Below are 19,291 nucleotides of genomic sequence, written 5' to 3'. Positions count from 1 at the left end.
ACCCTGTGTGTGTGCGCACTCAGCCATGAGCGACCCCAGGGACTGTAGCCCACCAGGCTCCTCTGTCTATGGGATCTCCCAGGCAAGAATACGGCAGTGGGTTGCTGTTTCCTCCTCCAGGGGATCTTCCTAATCCAGAGATCAAACCCACGTCTCCTGCGTTGCAGGCAGATTCTTTACTGTCTGAGCCACCAGGGGGGCCCTGTACTAGTCTTATTAATCATAGAAGTACTTTTTCCTTCCTGGAGGAGGAGAAAATAAGGGAAGTAGGCCGAGAAAGGAGTAGAAGTTGTCTTCTCAGTACTGTGGACAGAGAATATTTCCTGTTTTTAAACAATGCTCAGTTTCTGTTTTAAAAAAAATATTTATTTATTTTGGCTGTGCTGGGTCTTAGTTGCGACTCACAGTGTCTTCACTGTGGCGTGTGGGCTTCTTAGTTGGGGCATGTGGGATCTAGTTTCCCAAGCAGGGATCAAAGCTGGGCACCCCCTGTATTGGAAACGCAGCGTCTTAGCCACTGGACCACCAGGGAAGTCCCTATTCTAAGTTCTTGGTCAAAGAAGACTAGAGAGATGGGAAGAGCATGGTTTCTCCATCACTCTCCAACTATATAACTCTCTCTCTTTTATTTTTTCAGTAACTTTATTTATTTTTGGCTGTACTGGGACTTCATTGCTGACAGGCTTTCCTCTCGTTGTGGTGAGCAGGGGCTTCTCTCTGGTTACAGTGTGGCTTCTCATTGAAGTGGCATCTCTTGTTGTGGGACAGGGGCTGTAGGGCTCGTGGCTTCAGTAGCTGTTGCAGCTCCTGGGCTCGAGAGTGCAGGCTCTGTAGTTGGGGCACACGGGCTTAGTTGCTTTTCTGCTGTATTAGCAGGCAGATTCTTTACTACTGAGCCACCAGGGAAGCCAGCCATAAGCTCTGTTAGCCCATGAGTTTTATAATCCGACCTCTGGCCAACTGAGGATGGGGCTGCTCTCCTGAGATACATGTCTTGGAAGTGATAAGACAGAAGTGCCAGGGGTTATATTCCAAGCATCAAGGGCAACTGGTTCAACTTTCAGAATATCTTTCCCTCATGTAGTGCTTCTGAGTACCTGCCCGGCAGCCAGTGGTGGGCTTTCCAGCTATGCCTGCAGAGGGGTCCATAAAGGGACAGAATGGAGCCACTGATCAGATTAACTCCAGCACTGTGCTTTGCTCCGAACCAAAGGCTTTTTTTTTCTATTCTAGTTCTCAGCTCAAGAATGTCCAGCCATGTTTTGCTGTGATCCCCAAATTTAGCATCAGACTATTACAGTAAAACCATGTGAGCAACATTAAATTGCCTTGAATTAGAATACTCCTCCCATGATTAAATTCCAAAGGGAATTTAAATTCCTACCTCAAGAAGCTTCAACAGGTAATTACAACCCAGTCTGAGCATTTGCTTCCCCAGTGGCTCAGTGGTAAAGAATCCACCTGCAATACAGGAGATGCAAGGATGCATGTTCAGTCCTTGGGTCAGGAAGATCTCCTGAAGGAGGGCATGGCGACCCACTCCAGTATTCTCACCTGGATAATCCCCTGGACAGAGGAGCCTGGCGGGCTACAGTCCATGGGGTCACGAAGAGTCAGACATGACTAAAGCAACTGAGCACGCACACTGAGCATTTTAGGTTAAAAATAAAAACACAACAACTTGGAGGAGGCAGGGTTAATTCTGTCTCAGAGAGTGGGAAAAGTATTTCACATAAGTAATAGCTTTTTCAAAATATCTTATTTTGAAAAAATTTCAAACATACAGAAATGCTTTCAAACTTGCAGAGATGCTGCAAGCATAAGCATTAACTCAGATTCACCAATATTAATATTTTGCTGTAATGGTTCTTTCTCTCTCTAGGTAGACACATACACACCTTTTTATTCCCCCAGGGGTGCTGGGAGGCATATGGTGATCTTCATTCCTGGACCAGGGATGGAACACTTGTCCCCTGCAGTGAAAGCATGGAGTTTTAACGACCGAACCACCAGGGAAGTTCCTCTTAACACACACACACACACACACACACACTATTATTTTTATTAATTTTGCTGAAACATCTTAAAGTTGCAGACATCATCATACTTTGCCCCTAGATACCTCAGGATGTCTCTCTTATGAACTAGGACCTTTTGGGACTTCCTTGGTGATCCAGTGCTTAAGACCCTGAGCTTTCAATGCAGAGAGTGTGAGTTTGATCCCTGCTTGGGGGACACTAAGATCCCACACACCTTGTTCATGGATTCACAACATATAATATTGTTTTAATGCTGTTATTAAATGGTAAAGGGTCTTTTTTCTAATTCTAATTGCTTGTTCAAAAAATGTATTTTATAGCACATTTTTTTCCAATCTATGAAGAGCATCTAACCCAGGGTTTCACATTACATTTACTTGTTACGTTTCTTTAATCTCCTTTAATCTAGAACATTTTCTCAGCCCGCCCCTCCCTCCTTCCTTTTTTTTCCCCCCATGATACTGACATTTTTAGAATATAGGTCAGTGTTCTGGTAAAATGTACCTCAGCATGGGTTTATTTGATTGTTACCTTGTGGTGAGATTGCCTCATACTTTCTTTTTCCTTTGAAATAATTTCAAACTTACATAAAAGTCAGAATTATACAGAGTTTTGCAACTTCTTTTTTATAAGTTCCAAATGATTCCTCTCCATATTCACCAATTTTTAACATTTTATCACATGTACACTTGTCTTACCATTTTCTCTTTCTCTTCCTCTCCCTGTATGTGTGTTTTCATGTGTGTGTATAGAGAGTAAATAGTCTGAACCAGTTAAAATAGTATCACCCTGTAAGTAACAGCTTTTAAATTTTTAATTTTTTAAAAAATAATTATGTGTTTGGCTGTGTTGAGTCTTAGTTGCAGCACTTGGGATCTTCTCTGTGTCATCCCCGAGCTTCCATTTTACTGCACAGACTCTCTAGTTGTGGCTTGCGGGTTCCAAAGCATGGGGCTCAGTAGTTGTGGCACGCTGGCTTAGTGGCTCCATGGTATGTGGGATTCTAGTTCCCTGACCAGGGATTGAACTTGCGTGCCCTGCATTACAAGGCAGATTCTTAACCACTGGACCACCAGGGAAGTCCCAATTTTTAAATTTTAAATTAAAATTGTGTATATTTAAGGTGTACAACATGATATGGTATGCACATACAGAGTAAAATGGTTATAATAGACAAGCTAATCAACATATTCATTTAATCACCCTGGAATTGTTAACCTTCTATTGTGGTGAAATCTAACCTCTTAGCAAATTTCCAGTATTCAGTCCAGTGTTATTAACTGCGGCCATCATGCTGTACACGAGATCCCCAGACTTAGTCATCGTGCAACTTTGTACCCTCTGACCGACATCTCCTTGTTTCCCCCACCTCCACACCTCTGGAAACCACCATTTTACTCTGTTTCTCCATATTTGATATCATTAGATTTCACATATAAGTGAGATCATGCTTTTCTTTCCTTTTTTTTATTTTTTGTATTTCTGCATCTGGCTTATTTCACTTAGCATAATGCCCTCTGGGTTCATCCATGTCATAGAAGTCAGGGATTTTTTCTTCTTCTTTTTAAAAAAAAATTATTTATTTGGCTGTGCTGGGTCTTTTTTTTTTTTTTTAATATTTATTCATTTATTTGGCTGCACCAGGTCTTAGTTGCAGCATGTGGGATCTAGTTCCCTGACCAGGGATTGAACCTGGGCGCCCTGCATTGGGAGCTCAGAGTCTTAACCACTGGGCCAGCAGGGAAGTCCCTGTGCTGGGTCTTAGTTGAGACACTTGGGATCTTTAGTTGTGGCATGTGGGATTCAGTTCCCTGACCAGGGATCGAACCCAGGCCCCCTGCATTGGGAGTGCAGAATCTTAGCCACTGGACCACTAGGGAAGTCCTTCTTTTGAAGGCTGAATGTAGTTCCATTGTGTGTATCCTTCAGTGGATAATTAGGTTGTTCCCATATCTTGGCTGTTGTGAGTAATACTGTAGCAAACATGGGGGTACAGATTTCTCTTCAAGGTACTAATTTTGTTTCCTTTGGGTATATACCCAGAATATGGTAGTTCTGTTTTTAATTTTTTAAAGAATCTTCATACTATTTTCCATATGGCTGTATGACTTCACAGTCTCAACAATGGTATATAGTTTCAACAATGTCTATAGTATGTAGACATTATATATATACTATAGAGACTATATATAGACTATATATACTATATAGACATTACATTATATACTATATAGTATATAATGGTATATAGTCTCAACAATGGTATATAGTATATAGTTTCCCTTTGTTCCCCATCTTTGGCATCACTTTGTCTTTTTGATGGTAGCCATCCTAACAAGTGTGAAGTGACTTCTCATTGTGGTTTTGATACGCATTTCCCTGACGATTAACGATGTTTGGCACCTTTCTTGTACTTGTTGATGATTTGTCTTTGGAAAATATTCAGGTTTTCCCCCCATTTTTTATATGGGTGGGTTTTTTTTTGGTCACTGAGTTGTAGGAGTTCTTTATCAGATATATGGTTTGAAAGTATTTTCTCCTAATCTATAGGTAGCTTTTTCAATTTATTGTTTCCTTTGCAATGCAGAAGCTTTATAGCTTGTTTGTTTTTGCTTTGGTTGCCTGAGTTTTTGTTGTCATGTAAGTGATAGCTTTTTGAAAAAATTCTTGAGGAGTGAAGAAGCTTTCCAGTTAGACAAAACAACTTGGGCGTGGGAAGGGAATTAAAACCAGAGGGATCAGCATGTCAGAAACATAAGCCAGTGTGTGTATGATGTAGCTGGTGAAGAGTCAATATTTTAGAGTAACAGTAACCAGGATGGGGGAGAAGGGACCAGGAAGGCAGTTGGACTTTGTTCCATATGAAAAAAAGAAATGTTGATGGTATTAAAGCAAAAGAGATGATAGCATCTTATTTAATTTCTGGAGAATTTAACTGCAGGGCAATTTGGAGGAGAAAGGGTAAAGCAGCGCAACAAAGTGGACATTGCATTAGACCAGATGGTGATGAAGGCCTAAAGGAAGGGGATGTAGGGGAGTGTTTGTTGAATTCCAATTATGTGCTGGCCATTTTGCATATGGTAACTCATTTAACTATCACAAAGCCCAGAGGTCAGAGAGGTTAAGTAACTTGGCCAAGAACAGTCATTGTAAGCTTATGGTATGGTTAATATTTGAACCCAGGCTCATGTGACTCTAAAGCCCACTTTGAGCTACCACAGCATCATGAAGGATGGAGCAGGACTGATAGGATTCTGAATATCCAGCTCTGATAGCCAGTTGGACAAGGGCAAGCAAGGGAGACAGGAAAGATAACAGTTGACGTTAATAATGGAAGTGGTTATAGGGAAGAGAAAGAATTGGAGTAGATAGAGAAAATGATGGCTTTTTTAACAGGTTCTATGAATTTGATTTTGAAGCCTTGGTTTTTTAAACCCCTGGGACAAAGTATCTAGAGAGTAGTTTGGCTCAAGAGCTCAGAAGAAAGGTCTAGGTTAGAAGCAGAGATGTGGCTACTGGAGTTTTGACTGCGTTCGCTCAGTGAGTGTTGAGTGAGAGCAGAACATGGCTGAGGACAGGATTCTGGGCATGTGAACCCTTACAGGGTGGTGAAGAAAGAAGAGCTAGTGAAAGAAAAGAGTGGTGGGAGAGCTAAAATTGGACCGTTTCAAGAAAGTAGGTGTCTAGGACTACCATGTATTCTGCAAAAGGATCACAAAAGGAAAAGATTCATCGGGATTAATAACTAAGGAACTCACTAGTTACCTTTGTGAGAACAGTTTCAGTAGATTGGAGCCTTCTTGGGTTCAAAGAGTGGATGGTGGTAGAGGAAGTGGACACAGAGTAGTGGTTATTCTTCTAAGGATTTTACTTGGACTTTCCTGGTGGTCCAGTGATTAAGAATCCGCCTGCCAATGCAGGGGACATGGGCTAGTTTCCTAGTCTGGGAAGATTCCACATGCAACCTGCAAGCCTCAACTACTGAGCCTTCGGCCTAGAGCCCAGGAGTCATAACTACTGAGCCTGCATGCTGCAACTACTGAAGCCCATGCTCCCAACAAGAGAAGCAACCATTGAGAAGCCCTCACCCTGCCACTAGAGAAAGCACATGCATAGCAACAAAGAGCCGTGCAGCCAAAACTGAAAGAATTCTGGTGGATGATGATTGCAGTTAACATTATGAGGGTTTACTATTTGCCAGGTGCTGGGCTAACAGTTTATTTTCATTATCCGGGATAATCCTTACCATAGTCCTAAGAGGTAGGTACTATCTTATTTCCTTCTACTGATGAAGAAATTATAGCTGAGAGAATGCAGAGAGGTTAAGTGATATGCCCAAAGTTAAACCACCAATGGGCTTCCCAGGTAGCATTAGTGGTAAAGAACCTGCCTGCCAATGTAGGAGACATAAGAGACGCATGTTTGATTCCTGGGTTGGGAAGATCCCCTGGAGGAAGGCGTGGCAATCCACTCCAGTATTCTTGCCTGGAGAATCCCATAGACAGATGAATCTGGCGGGCTACAGTCCACAGGGCCGCAAAGAGTCGGACAAGACTGTAGCGACTTAGCATGGATGCGTACCACCAATAATAGAATAAGGATCAAAAATCTCAACTTTTCTGAGTTCGAAGCCTGTGTTACAAGATGATGGTGCTTTAGGCCTGAGTCTGTATACAAGCAGTAGAGGAAAATCCCTGTGGTGAGGATGATACTGACTTTATGTAGCAAACAGAGAATAGTTGATGGAACCAGGTCTAAAGGAAAGATATTAGATCTCATTGAAAAAACAGAGTGCCTACTTTGGGACTTCTCTTTGTCAAAAGCCAGATATGTACCCAGATGTAGCTGAAGTAGCATTCTCTTTTGAGATTTAAGTAAAATTGGCTTGTCTCCATTCTGTATCCACTGGGGAGTTCAGTGCCTGCTCCAAGATCTCTGTTAATTCCTGGGAGGTGATCTTATGTTTTGTTTGGCTTTTGCATTTCTGCTTCCACTAAATTTTATTTATTTATTTCTCTTTGATCTTCAGTGTGGCATGCGGAATCTAGTTCCCTGACCAGGGCTGGAAACTGGAGCCCCCTTCTTTGGGAGGAGGGAGTCTTAACCACAGGATAGGACCACCAACAAAGTCCCAAATTCTTCATCTCACTTGTACCTCAGTTCCCATGTTCTTATTCCCTGGTTCCCTGCTCACCCAGTTGTAGAACTCAGACCTACCCCAGATCTTTTTTTCTTGGATTTTCCCCCAGATCACTCACACAAGCATTTGTGCATGTGTCAGGTATTACTGAGGGCTTAGGGGATTTTATATCCTTAGCAACACAACAATGTAAAGTCCAATAATAGGTATTTCTATTTTAAACATACTTTCAGTTTCCCGATCCCTGGAGCTCTCTCCCTAAGCTTGAACCTCCCACATTGTTGTTTGAACCTCATCTCTCTTTACCACCCCACCCACCCCATTTCATCTTCTCTTTGCTCTTTCAGTCCTTATTTTATTGGTCTGTCTTTTTTTCAAATGTAAATCTGTTTAGGTATCTCTTTAGTTCAGTTTTATTGTAAGGCTAGCTTTCTTCTTTCATATTTCAGGTGTTCATATCAGGTATTTTCCTCAATAAGGCATTTTCTGTCCCTAAGAGGAGCCTGCTAAGAGCATCAACTGCTAAAATAATAATTTTGCACCCCAATGTTCATGTTGTTGTTCAGTCTCCAAGTCATGTCTGACTCTTCGTGACACCATGGACTACAGCACGCCAGGCCACCCTGTCCCTCATCATCTCCTGGAGTTTGCCCAAGTTCATGTCCGTTGAATCAGTGATGCCACCCACCAATATTTATAGATAGGTTTAAACGTTGGAAGAGGGAGTTTAGGAGCGATCCTGTCTGACCTGCCTTCTTAGGGCAGTGGGCAAGCCCATCAGTTTCATAAAAGAGATTCTGTCTGTTGCATCTGTCTTCTCTGTGAATATGAGATATGCTCCTCTGTTGAGGTAAGGATGGGCTGAGTTAGGATCTGACAGCCACGATGAGGGATTCTGTCAATAGAAATTAACCAGATTTCTAAAATATTATAAAATAATATATTTACGTAGGCCTATTCCTTTAACTAAAGCCTGCAGACTTGTAAAGCTGATTCCTTTGGTAGAGCTGAATTTTTCAGTTTACTGAGTACTCTGGTGAACATGAGAGAAGTAGAAAAAGCAACGGAGAAGGAAGAAGTCAGTGTAAGCAAACTGAAGCCAGGATAATGGACATCATAGACCTCGCTAATCCTTCCTCTCTCCCACCATCCACATGAATACACATTAAGCTGTTGTGGCATTGTGCTGGGGCCAGAGACCTGTTCATCTTGCAGCCGAAAAAGGAGTTGCACGAGTTATTTATTGTTCCATAACACATTACCTCACACTTCGTCATGTAATACACAGCTATGTATTATATCTCAGTGTCTGTAGGTCAGGAATTCAGCAGCTGCCTAGCTGGGCAGTTCTGGCTCAGGGTCTCCCATGAGGCTGCACTCATCCAAAGGCTTGACTGGGGCTGGGGGGTCTGCTCCCAGTGTCACTCATCTGGCTGTGGGCAGAAAGCCTCAGTTCCCCTCACAAGGACCTCTCTGTCGCGTTACTCGTGACATGGCAGCTGGCCTCTTCCAGAGGGAGGGATGGAAGAGTGAGCGCAACCATGTGACAGCTGAAAAGCCTCGTGTGACTCACTCTCAGGAGTGATGCGCTATCACTTCTCCTTTGTCCTCTTGGTCATGCAGACCATCCCTGGTACCGTGTGGGCGGGGCCCACGAGGGTGTGGATACCAGGAGGCAGGGGTCACTGAGGACATCTTGGAGGCCTGCTACCGCAGGAGTCTTTCCACAAATGTTTTTGAGTGTGTCTGTGTGGGCTCATGCTTAATTCATTTTTAAAGTTGAGGTGTAATTGCTTTACAGTGGTTTGTTCCTGCCGTACAACAAAGGGAATCAGCCATATGTGCACATATACACCCCCTCCCTCCTGGACCTTCTTCCCGCCACCCTCCATTCCACCCCTCCAGGTCATCGCAGAGCATGGAGCTGAGCTTCCGGTGCTGTGACAGCTTCCCACTGGTTGTCTGTTTTACACATGGCAGTTGTACATACGTCAGGGCCAGGCTCCCAGTTCATTCCATCCCCTCCTCCCGCCCACTCCATGTCCACACATCCGTTCCTACATCTGCGTCTCTGCTCCTGTCCTGCAAATAGGTTCGTCTCATGAAGGAGTGTATTTAGTTGATTGACTTTTGGATTTACTGGACTGGTAAAATATAAAATAACTGGTAATGGTGGGGGGGCAAAATAGGTATGTTTCAGTATTTTGTCACATGAGGAAGATAAAAAACTGCCATTTACCATTACTAAAATTCCATAAAGTTACCTTTTAACACAAGAAAAGGGAAAGGACATAATCTCAAAGTAAAGGACAAAGAAACTGTAAAAATATAATAATTATTAGGTAATAAATTTGATAAAGTAAATTGAATAAATTTAGCTTTACTAAAAACTCAGTAATTTGCCTTTGCTTATCTCATTTAACTGTGGTCTGATGAAAACGCCATTCTATCTACAAACGTTATTCAGGAGCCACTGAGACAGACATGGAATGTCTTCAGAGATGACTATGAGAATCATGTGGAAACATATAGTCCATTCAAAGTAAGTGAAAAAAGAAGAAATAAAAAGTTAATACATAGAGATAGCAGTTTTATAAAATTGTGCTTCTGAGCTGGAAGGAAGCCACAGAATTGGCAATTATTTATCAGTTTTTGTGATTTTTTTTGCTAATTTGTGTCCCTACTGATATTTACTTATTATTTAAATTAATTAAATGTGAAATATAAGGAAATATTGAGCATTTTTGCAACCTAGTTAAATGTACATAAAAATAATACAAATGCATGTAGTCTTTGAACTTTTAAAGGATTTTCATACTTAGCATATTTCACATGTGGTTAAAGTATTTTTGGATTATTTACATCACTTATGTCAGCCATCCTTTTTCTAAATAATCACCTCTTCACTTTATAAATAGGCTTTTCTTTATAACCTACATAATGTAATAATGGGTGTCCCTTTGTAACAAGAGGATGCAATATCTGACACACTCTGTCAGAGTTGAGTTTGGGTTGGTAGTTTTGGCCTCCAGAATTGATATATTTGTTGACATGTGGTCACACTTCCATTTGGCTCCATTTTTGACCTGTGCCATAGCAGTTGCAAGGCTTCTGAAGGCTTGGATTGGGGAAGGGGTCCATGATTATTTTGTTCTGGGATTGACTGGGTCCACTAGCATCATGTTCTTACCATTTAGTGTGAGAATTCATATTTAGGAATATTTGGGAAAATAGTATTTCTCTTTAATAAAATCTTGTTGCAAACCTTCATGAATTGGTTTAAAATCTTCATATTTTTCTTTTGAAAATCTGGTTGGCAGAAACTACTGGTTTTTTTTTTAATACCTAAATTCGTATGTTATTTAAAAGTTATATTTTTTAAAGTTTTGAGCAAGATTACAGTCAGAAATTGCGCTTTCAATTTTGATTTTCCAGCCAGATTGGTCAAGTAAGAAGTTAATTGCTGTTCTTTAAGTACTTCTAAGACACTTGGCTAATTTTCAGTTGGAATGCCTTGTTTACAGGAAGGATTTATAAGTGGAAGTAGTGAGTAGTTGATTTTTTGAATCTTTGTGAAATGATAACTTTTGGTATTAGGACCATCTTGGAGTCATGGAGCTGCCTACAAACGTGACATTGGAACTCAGCCATCAGTGTTCAGCCTGACTTGTCTCTTTTCCTGCTTGTAGCCCTTATTACCTTAAGTTCTTCAACTAGGCATTCATGCTGTGCAGTGGCATGGTATGGTTAACTGGTCTTGTTTTCATTACTCACTGTCCTAAAAGGGCATGTGTTAGGGGCCTGTATATTAGCCTTTGGGAACATCTGTAGCACTATTTGGAACTTTCAGGAGCAAGCTTAGGAAATTCTGATCACATTTTGAGATGTACGGAATGTTCAATGTGATTACCCTGGCAAAGCTGTGCTGACAACATGAGCAGAGAGTAAAAACTCGCAGGAGAGGGGGCTTCCCAGGTGGTCCAGTGGTTAAGACCCTGTGCTTCCAATGCATGGGGTGTGGGGTTGATCCCTGGTTGGGGAACTAAGACCCAGTGTGGCCTCATGACATGGCCAAAAAAAAAAGAAGAAAAAATAAAAGGAAGAAGGGAACTTAAAGACAGATCTGTTATATTTGAGGGACATGTGTGTGTGCTCAGTTGCTCAGCTGTGTCTGACTCTTTGTGACCCCACTGACTGCAGCCTGCCAGGCTCCTCTCTCCATGGAATTTTCCAGGCAAGAATACTGGAGTGTGTTGCCATTTCCTACTCCAAGTTGAAGGACAGTAGCTATTTTTTTTTGTTTCCTCTTTGGCCGTACAGCTTGTGGGACCAGAGATCCTGTGAGTTTTTACTCTCTGGTTCATTCCTGGACCAGAGATCGAACCCATGCCCCTTGCATTGGAAGTATGGAATCTTAACCATTGGACTGCTAGGAAAGTCTGGACAATAGCTAATTTTTAGAATGTTAATTGATCATTACAGATTATCTGTCTTATGTAGATAACTAGTTTCATATCAGGCTAAGTTTCCTGATGTGAAACTAGTACAAAACTTTACTATATATTTTTAAAATTTTCATTGGAGTACAGTTGACTTATAGTGTTGTGTTAGTTCCAGGTGTATAGCAAAATGAATCAGTTATATATGTACATGTATCCACTCTTCTTTTAATCAATAGATTCTTTGCCCATGTAGACTATTACAGAGTACTGAGTAGGGTTCCTTGTGCTATCTAGTAGGTTCTTATTAGCAAGACATTTTTCACAGTCACGTGCAAGGTAGTGAGGAAATGAATTAAATCCTCATTTTGATAATAATATGTGCTTTGTTTTGGAGCTTGGTTTAACTCAGTGTTCTTACTACAAATTAGCCACAGACTGCTCAAACCATCCCTACTTTTGCCAGATTATTAAAAAAAACAAAACAAAAAAACAGCCTCCTTTAAAAGGTAACATCAAAGCAAGGACTTTTGGGTTGAGCCATTTAGCAGGCTGAAGAATGCCATCCATGGAGCCTCAGAAGGTGACCTTTTGTCTTTCTGGCATCGATGGACCAAAGGGAAGAGTAACCTTGGGACTCTAATCTAGAAATTGTCATGCATTGTTCTAAATATAAGCCACAAAACTGCTCAATCATTTATATATAGAAAAGATCTTGAGTGGTGGTTGTCAGCACTTTCGTCTAAAGTCAAAGCATTACAGAGAGAACAAGTTCTTATCTGACTTAAACTCACTGATAATTCCTGAATCATGCCATTTGAAGGTTCCTGGGGTCACCAATGGCTTGGTTGTGATTGATCTAGAAGCCTGGCTGAGTGGATTGTGAGTCTGGCCATCATCGTGGGAAGTGACCACTGGCGTCTGCCTCCCTCTTAGGGAGTAACTTTTTTTCTTTTTTTTTAGGGAGTAACTTTAATCATTAATTTCCATAGGGCTAAAATCCCCTTCTCCTGGGTATTAACATTTTGGGAAAACTAGATAATCTAGTTTTCTGGGGACCTGCTAACAGAGCATTTTGCTGAAATTTTAAAACAATTTCCTGGTATAAGAACACAGTCTTGCTTAGTATAATTTGTCATGTTATATGCATTTTATATTTCTCTGACATCTATAACTCAAACTGTAATTTCCTTGTGAAAAAAATAAGTGCTTACCAACTTTTTTGGACAGCCAGTTTTTAAATCTTCTTTATCATTTCTCCATTTAAAATCAGATGCCTTAGTTAAATCGCAACATGCAGTTCATGTTGACATTTTCAGCATTTCTCTCTCACTGCAATGCAGTTGATTTGTTAAGATTTCAGACACCAGGATCAGACTGCTTGGACCCAAATCCCGCCAACACCACCTACCAGCTGTGTGATTTGGGCAAGTTGCTTAACCTCTCTGGGCTTCAGTTAGCTCATCTGAGAATGGGAATCATAATGGCACTTACTGTATAGGGTTGTTACAGGAACTAAATGAGATAATACATGCCACAAACAGAAGCCTATTCAAATTAGTTTAAATAAGTAAGATTTTCTTTTTTGAAATCACAGGGCTACATAGGACTTCGCAGGTGGATCAGTGGTAAAGAAACCAAAGCAGGAGATGTGGGTTCGATCCCTGGGTTGGGAAGATCCCCTGAAGAAGGAAATGGCAACCCACTCCAATATTCTTGCCTGGGAAATCTCATGGACGGAGAAGCCTGGCGGGCTACAGTCCATGGGGTCCGAAAGAGTCGGACACAACTGAGCGACTAAGCAGCAAGGCTACATGAGCAATCTTAGGGATACCCAGTGACAGGTGGGGTGCATGCGTACCAGAGCTGGCGTGTAAGCAGCCTCTGGGGCATCTCACTCCTTCTCCCACAGGTTTCTTTTGCTTCCTTGTGTTGTGTTGGCTCTTTTTTCTGCAGACCAGTTTTCTTGGTTTATCATTGTGCATAGGTCCAGAAATTCTTTGCCCCAAATCTGTGTAGTTTATTGAATGAAGCACTTCATCACCTGATTCGGCTTCATGGTGTCAAGTTTCCAGGTCCAGTCAGCTGGGGCTGGAGGGGAGGTGGCTCTTCTGAAGGCGGATGGATGGATGGACGGGGTTTAGTGTCTCTGAGAAGGTGGTGGGGGTGGGCCCAGGAATGATTGGCCTGTCTAGCATAATCATAGTGACAATGTTCAAGGGTGATTAAAGGCTTCTTGCCTTGATCATTAATTACTTATTTTTTAAAAAAACATTCAAAAGTGAAGGATAATATCCACATACAAAAGGACACATATGATAATTGTACAGCTTGATGGATTTGGATAAACTGAACATACCTGTGGAGCCATACCCAGTTCAAGAGATAGAACAAGCACCCACAGAGCCCCTTTTACTCCCCTCCAGTCACTACTCCTTAAGAGTAGATTAGTTTTGCCTGTTTTTTATACTTTCTATAAATGGGATCATAGCCTGTATATTTTCGTGTCCAGTTTTTCTTAACATTGAGACATTCATCAATATTGTTGTGTATGTTTGCAAAGTACTCATTCTCATTGTTGTATTCCATCGTGTGAATATGCTGTTTAGTCTGTCATTACATATTTGCATAGTTTATTTCTAGTGGGGCAGCCCTGGTCTTGTTCAACATGTATATGTTAGCACTGATTATTTTTACCACCAGAGGCTTATACAGGGTGTGGTAAATTATCATCCATTACATGTAACTGGATTGATGACCTCTTACGGATGAATATTGTTATGCTTACTCTCTGATAATTACTCATCTTTTTAAGTTGTGACTTTTATGGTATGAGGGCAGGATCATGTTTTAGACATTTTGCATATATGAAAGAACTTTGCATACACTTTGATAAGTGCTCAGCTGACTCTGGAGCTGGGGAGACTTGGGAGTCGCATCTGTGATCACTTGGTGCCTCACTCTGTGACCTCGTGCACCTTCTTTATTTAGCCTCTTTTCTTTTTAAAGATTTTTTTGATGTCTTAAATTTGTTACTTCTGTTTTATGTTTTGTTTTTTTTTTGGCTGAGAGGCATGTGGGATCTTAGCTGTCTGACCAAGGATCGAACCTACACCCCCAGCATTGGAAGGCAAAATCCTAACCACTGGACCACCAGGGAAGGTATGATTTAGCCTCTTTACATATCAGTAAGCTGATTTCACCCTGCAAGGATTGAAATGAGACAGTGCTTACAAAGGGTTGAACATATTGCCTGGCAATTAAGTATTCATAAAATAGGTACTCACAGGATGGTGATGGTATGGTAATGTCTCGAGTGCAGCTGGAAAACAAGACTGGGGCGATGCAGTGAGGGATCTGCTTCAAGTTGGAGATGATGCTCAGAAGAGACAGTGGGGAGGAAAAGAAAGGAGCCCAGGGACTTCCTTGGTGATCCTGTGGTTAAGATTCTGAGTTTCATTTGCAGGAGGCGTGGGTTCAATCCCTGATTAGGGAATTTCCATATGCCCTGTAGTGCATCCCCTCAAAAAAGCCCAAGTCATAACTAGTTAGTGACATGAACTGTGGGAGAGGAAGAAATAGTGGGAGAGGAGAGACTGACAAGATCCACAGGAGGCGGGTGCTCAGGAGCGCCTGGGGCTTCGGGGATGTGGAGATTTCACCACATTTTGGTTGTGTGTCCTTTTTCTGCCTAAATCTTGAACTGCTGTTGGAATCAAGTGAGTCGACATTTGGGGCAGCAATGTGTTAAGTCATTTAGGTGGAGAAGTTGTCTGGGCTGAGTCCTCCGGGAAGAAGCTACCTGCAGGTCCTCTCTTGTCCACGGGCACATGAACCAGCACCTGGTGATGAACCAACACCTGATGAACCAGCCCTGGCTTCTGTTGCGTCTCCTACCACACTGCCAGTCTTCTGCCTGCTGCCACAGACCTCTCGAGGAGAGTCAAGATGAACTATTAAAAAAAAAAAAAAAAAAGGACAACTTTAGGCTGCTCATAATATTTGGGCGAGGTTTCCCTATTTTTATTTCTTGCAATGCCTTTGACTTTTAAAGCATTTTGATTTTTGCTTCCTTGCCTCCAGCCTTCTTGAACAAAACTGGCAAAAGCTAATAGAGTTTTTTTTTTGCACATATAAGATGGTGGTGAGACTTTGAAGGTTTGAGTTAGTTCTTTGTAATAAAGGCAAAAGAAGAGAGAAGTGTGTGGTGAGGGATGAGGAAGATGTCAGGAAAGAGGGAAGAAAAGGGGGATCAGAAAAAGGAGGAGCTGATGGGTATGGAGAGAGGAAGTGTGCTCCCTGGAAAACAGGTTGCTAGGTTTTTAAAAGTTTTGTTTTGCATATGGAATCCCAAACTGTCCCCTATGGGAAACATCAATCTTCAGGGTTTTGTCTGGCCTCTGGGCTCCCCCAAGAAGGGTGTGTGGACGAAACAGGGCTGCTGTGAGTGGTCTCAGGAGGTTGAGCTCCTCTAAGGTACAGACCACCCAAGCACCGGGATCCCAGCCAGCAGCTTCTTCGGGTCCTGGAGTGTTTCCGGTTCCCTGGACTAGAAGCCCCGCCCTTTGGAAATTAGAAACATGTTTTTAAAAAGTTGAAGCAAGTTTTGATCTTAGCTCATATTGCAGTTATAGATTTTAAGTAATGACTTAAACTCATTCTTGAGTGACCAGTAATGATCAGGTCTATCTTTCAGGATTGGCGGAGTTCCTTCTCTTTCTTGGGGCTAGTTTTGGTCACCGCCTCCTATACAATGTTGCGAACCTCCAGCCATAGTTCTTCAGACGCTTTGTCTTCCAGATCCATCGTCCTTCGCCCACTCCCACCATTTTTCTCCGAAAAGCCTTGTCCTGACTTTGCAAGTGTGAAGGTTGACAAGTCTCTTAGAGTTGTAGTATGTGTGCACTTTTCCGTTACGAGAGGTTGGCTCTTTTTTTTTTTTTTTTTTGAGAGGTTGGCTCTTAAGTATTTCAAACGGCTTCGTCTTTTCCTCCATGTTGTGGCTGATGACGCCAACGCGACTGGACTAGCCATTGTTTCTGCAAAGCCTCGGTATTTTTCCCCTAGGCATTCTTGCCGGCCGGCCTTTCCTTTGATGTTAAATATTCACTGTTTGCCAACTCCAGACCTTTTGGGAGACCGTCAGCTCATTGAAAAAGGCCTTGTCTGTGGGGACGGCTTTAGTTTTAGACCCGAAGTTCAATGGCTGAGGCTCTGGAGTCGGAACGCGTTCCAGGACCGGCGGAGAGCTTTCGCTCTGCACCCCCTGGAGAGGTTTTTCGGAAAGAGTTGGGGCACTGGTAGGAGGCGGGTCTGAGGGCCGAGAGAGGCGGGCCCGCGCTTCTTCCCCGCGGGTGGCTCCCACAATCCCCGGCGCCGCCGCTCGCGGTCCCTGGCGAGCCCGGCTGCGGGGGTCCCAGGCTTCCGAGACTCTTCGGGCGCGGTCGGCGGAGCCGCGGAAGCCTTCGCCCCGCCCCTCCCGCCCTCGCCCCTCCCTCTCCCCCTCCCCTCCCCCTCCCCGGACTCCAGGCTCGCGAGCGCCGGGGTTCGGCCATTTCCGGCGCTGCGCACTTCGGCAAGTTCCGCCGATACAGGTCGGAAATGGCTGCTCGCCAGCAGGGGGAGCGGAGGATCCGGCGCGGCCTGGAAGGCGGGCTGCAGGCGGCGAGAGCGGCTTTTGGGAACCCGAGTCTCGCGCAGGCGGCAGCGGCTCGTCCCTGAACTGGAAGCCGGTAGGACTCCTGGTGGCGGCGGGAGCCCCGAGGAGCCGGGGCGGTGGTCCGGAAGAGGTTCGTGGTAGGGACCCCGGGGCCGGCCGCGAGAGCTGGGCACCGGGCTGGACCGGGTCTGGCTGCTCTGGGGTCGCGGGAGCCGGGGGGGAGGCTGCTGCCCTGCGTGGCGGGGGCGTGCAGCCTCGGAGTAGGCCTTGCCAGACGTCTCGGGGGGCCCGGGAGAGACCTCCAGGGCCTTAGCCACCAGTGAGGAGGATAACCGGTAACGGGCCCCACCCTGGGGGTATAGGGAGCTCTAAATGCGACCTCCCCACCCCCACACGCCCCCTAGAGCCCCGGTTACCTCGCACCCACCTCCACCCCTTTTCCTAAAGGCTCAGCCTCAGCCGTGCAGCCACTTCTGCATCCGAAAGTCCTCCCCCATCCTTTGCCCCCCTGTGTTTGTCCAGCTGCTTATGTAGAGCATCCTCGGTCCACGAAGGGGCATCCGGCCCGCCCCCACCCCCGTTCTGAGCGCGCACACACTTCCACATCTGCTTTCCGCGGCATTCAGACACAGCCGCCTGCAGCTGCTCTTCCTTGGCCTCTTTTCACCCGGCTCACCTCCTTTCACGAGGAGCCCGCAGTCAGAATAGCCACTTCCTGCGCAAGGAAGGGTCCAGGTGCTCCTCTTCTGTGCCTCTGGGGCTCTGGTACCCAGGCTCTGTAGTGATGGGCCTAGCGCTGCTCAGGCGGGAGAGGGGCTGCGGAGAGCGCGTCTGCACGGCTGAAATCTTAGCAGAGTTAACCGAGCGCGCAGCAGGGTGCAGTGTGAATCCGAAGCGCTTTGGAAGCCCGGCTGCCAGACTGCAGAGAGGCTGTTTCTCTTCTCTACCGCTTGAGCCATTGTTATTCGTGGCTCTCAAAAGACTTGACTTCGGTGAATTCTTCCCCTCTCTTTTCTTTTCAAAAATTCGAAGGGGCTTCATCAAGCCCCAAGTTCCACGTCTTCGGAGGAGGAACAGACTCTTGTCCTTTTTTCCCATATGTGATTTACTTAAGAAGTCTAAAGTAGTTCACCCTCCAGTTTAGGTAGCTTCATTTTTGAAGGCTGGGCTTCCCAAGTTTATTTTTTTTTAATCTGTGCGTTGTGGCCACACAGACTGCATTTTCCCCCCGGTTTCGTTCAGCCAATGTCTTGCGCGCTCGTTCAGTTATTCCAACTCTACTGAGCGGCTGGGATGCTAACCTGGGAGATCCTGATAGTCTTTTAAGTGGAGCTCAGCGTTCTCAGCAACTTTTAGCGGGGGGCTTTAAAAGAAAGAAGACCCAGCTTCTTAAACTCTTCCTTGGTTCATTGAAAATACCGTCTCCTGTGGGAATTTCCTGTGGGGAGCCTGAGGAGTCAGAAGTAATTAGAAGTATGGGGGAACCTAGTCTGAGTGCTTTCTGGAAGAGGGTTAGAATTGTAGATCTTCAGAACACTGAAAACATGGTTTATTTAATACTTCAAGATGTAGCCGCTGCTCTTGGGGACATATCTACTAGATAAATGCTTCACCAGTTTGAGTCTTCAGGTTCCCACCCCTTGCTTTATCAAAGGGGAAAAAACTCTGGCATTTAATGTTCTGCGTGTAGTTGGAATCTTTTTGTCGTTAGGCTTCAGAGCTTTAACCTGTGAAGAGGAAAGGCTTCGTGCAAACGGGATAGAGAGAAATGAGTCAGGGGTAGAGTTAAGCCTGAGAAGGAGGAGTTTGAATGGATGGCTTGAAGCCATGGGAAGAATGTTGTGGGGATTAGATAAGGAGCTGCCCTTTTCCTCAGGGCTTTAGGCTAGCTGTTGAGTGAAATCTCTGAAGGGTGGTGCAGGAGTGGGGCCTGGGCTTCGGTAAGCTGTGCCGAGTAGGGGGTCCCTAACTGAGGCATGAACTGGAAAGACTATCAGGATCACCCAGGTTACCA

General features: G+C 44.0%; 1 protein-coding gene across 3 annotated transcripts in view; it reads left to right on the top strand.

Moving 5' to 3' along the window:
• Positions 1-19,291, top strand: part of EXTL3 (exostosin like glycosyltransferase 3) — a 126,339-nt gene that overhangs the window by 46,742 nt on the left and 60,306 nt on the right. The window contains exon 1 of one of the 3 annotated variants that reach the window (XM_043890804.1): positions 17,218-17,350. The exons of 1 other annotated variant lie outside the window; for it this stretch is intronic. The gene's annotated coding sequence lies outside the window, so the exon portion shown is untranslated. Of the gene's footprint in view, positions 1-17,217; positions 17,408-19,291 lie in introns of those variants that run through there. One more of the 3 variants, XM_043890801.1, reaches the window with a different exon arrangement.

Source organism: Cervus elaphus, chromosome 29, assembly GCF_910594005.1.
Source record: "Cervus elaphus chromosome 29, mCerEla1.1, whole genome shotgun sequence".
Lineage (NCBI taxonomy): Eukaryota > Metazoa > Chordata > Mammalia > Artiodactyla > Cervidae > Cervus > Cervus elaphus.
This window is presented reverse-complemented; position numbering and strand designations above follow the sequence as displayed.